A 2,547-nucleotide genomic window follows, 5' to 3' on the forward strand; every position below is an offset into this window, starting at 1 on the left:
TTTATTTTATTTTATTTTATTTTATTTTATTTTATTTTATTTTATTTCATTATATTTTTAAGTAGGCTTGACACCCAGTGCAGAGCCCAATGCAGGGCTTGAACTCAAGACCCTGAGATCAAGACCTAAGCTGAGATCAAGACTGAGCTGAAGGGTGCCGGGTGGCTCAGTTGGTTAAGCGTCCAACTTCGGCTCAGGTCGTGATCTCACAGCTTGTGGGTTCAAGCCCTGTGTCGGGCTCTGCAATGACAGCTCAGACCCTGGAGCCTGCTTCACATTCTGTGTGTGTCTCTCTCTCTGCTGCTCCCCCACGTGTGTGTGTGTGCACTCTCTCTCTTTCTCTCTCTCAAAAATAAATAGGTAAACATTAAAAAATTAAAAAAAAAAAAACAACTGAGCTGAGATCAAGAGTCAGATGCCATCCAGGTGCCCCAAAGGAATTCTTCATGTAGAAAAAAAATGTCACTGTGGCCAACAGATTAGGGGTGAGTAAGGTTGCAGGAGACCAGGTAAAAGGCTATGAAAGGTAATGGTAACTTGGACTACAATAGCGGCAGAGTCAATAGAGAGACATGGATGGAGTCAGGAGATTTTTAGAAAGTCACATTGATTAATTGGAAGGGAAGGGTGAAGGAGAAGGAAGAAGGAAGCCAGGAGGTGAATAAAGAAGAACCAAGATAATAGCTTGAAAGTGAGGCTGTTGCTGAGCTCAAAAAGACGATTCCAGGAATTTAAGCACAGAGCTGGTTTTTGTCAAAGGCTAAAAATAGTGTGATTCCGAGTCTTGTTCAACAGGTCTGTAAGAGTCTCCTACTCATCCAATTTAATTTTTGAAGTCATCCTCAGTTCTATGTTAAATCCACAGTACCATCTGTGAAACAGCGATTTTCATTCAAACCAGCCAGCTACACGCCCACATGTGGGAAGAAATCCAATGTTCACACTTTTAACACTATAAAATATATGTGTGTAAATAGAGATCTACTTAGCATAATTTGAGAAAGTACCGATCGGGAAAACTTTGATGCAAAGTAGTACGAATGACACAGCAATAAAGCATATTTTCTATATGACATTATCTATTCTCTTAAGAGTTATGAAGAATTTAATATATTCTTTATGTAGCAATAATTGAAACAAGCAAAATCTTAATGGATCCTGTAATTAGATTCCATTGTAAAGGATTACTAAAAGAATACAGAATATTGATCTGTTTGTGGCATGGGGCATTCTCAATATATATGTGATTCTTTTAAAATATTCATTATGTGTTCTATAGCCACAGAAATTATTGATGAGAAAAGGTATTGGAAGACAGCCACATACCAAGGGTTCCTATCAGAAGTATAATGAATGTGGTAGAAGGTGGAAGGAAATTAAAAAATTACTGAAAATAAATGGAATTCTGTCCTGCTCAGTATCAATATGCTGGGAATACATTCTAGAAACCCAACAGTACTAGAGGGACACATAATGAATTCAAAGTTCTAGTAATCAATATATCATTTTGAAATATGAGCTTTCTAAGCGTCTTTTTTTTTTCCTAAAAAATACTTATAGCAAATTTTTAACGAGTAAGGACTTGAAAGCCTATCCTGGATGTGTACATGTGACAAAAATAACAAACCCCTCACCTCCTCTGTCCCTGAATTTGTTTATCCCTCTCTGTTTCCTGTCTCAGTGATAGTATGCTCCTGCCGCTAGCCACCAAAATAAAAATCTGGGAAGCATGCTAGGCCTTACCCCTGACATCTACTCAGGCTCTGATTTCAGCCGATTGAATTTCCTATATATTGCTCAAACCCATTTTTCATTCTCTGGAACCACCTCCAGCCAGGAATGTCACTCACCTGAATTACTGCAGTATTTTCCTAACTGGATTCCCTACATTGAGGTCTTGCTTTTCTTTCTAACCCATCATCCACACTTCCACCAGAGAGATCTATTTGAAACATAGACCAGCGCAGGTCACACCCTGTCTAAACTCCTTCATCACTTTCCTTTTGCTCCTTTGAATCTATAACTTTTATTCTCTTTGAAAGGTTTTAATGAAATTAAACCTCTGTCTGTCTCTCTCTCTCTCAAAAATAAATAAACATTAAAAAACATTTAAACACGGTAATCCAAAGACTCAAAAAGCTCAGGGAATTCCAAACAGGATAAATACAAGTGCTATATTTTGAGTTTGCTTTAGAGACAGGTGCAGAGAATCCTTGGAATTGGAGGCTCGCTTTCTACAGCTTGTCAAAAGCTCTGCAAAAGGTGCTCTCCTCTCCATGAGGACAAAGTCTTGGCTCCTGGTAAAAGTAGTTGGAAAAGAAAAAAAAAAGAACTTTCTCCTCAATTGTCAAATCAGTATACTTGTATCATTTATTGCATTTCTCCAATGTGCTAGGCCATTCTGGGTCCTTTAGCATGTGATGTCATTTAATCCATACAACCTTGTTTGTGTGTAACGTTATAGATGAAGAACCTTAGGCTTACTTTGCAACTTGTTCTAGGTCATAAACCTTGTCACTTTTAGCAGCAGAACTTAAATACAATTCT

The sequence above is a fragment of the Panthera uncia genome, chromosome D4 (genome assembly GCF_023721935.1).
Source record: "Panthera uncia isolate 11264 chromosome D4, Puncia_PCG_1.0, whole genome shotgun sequence".
Lineage (NCBI taxonomy): Eukaryota > Metazoa > Chordata > Mammalia > Carnivora > Felidae > Panthera > Panthera uncia.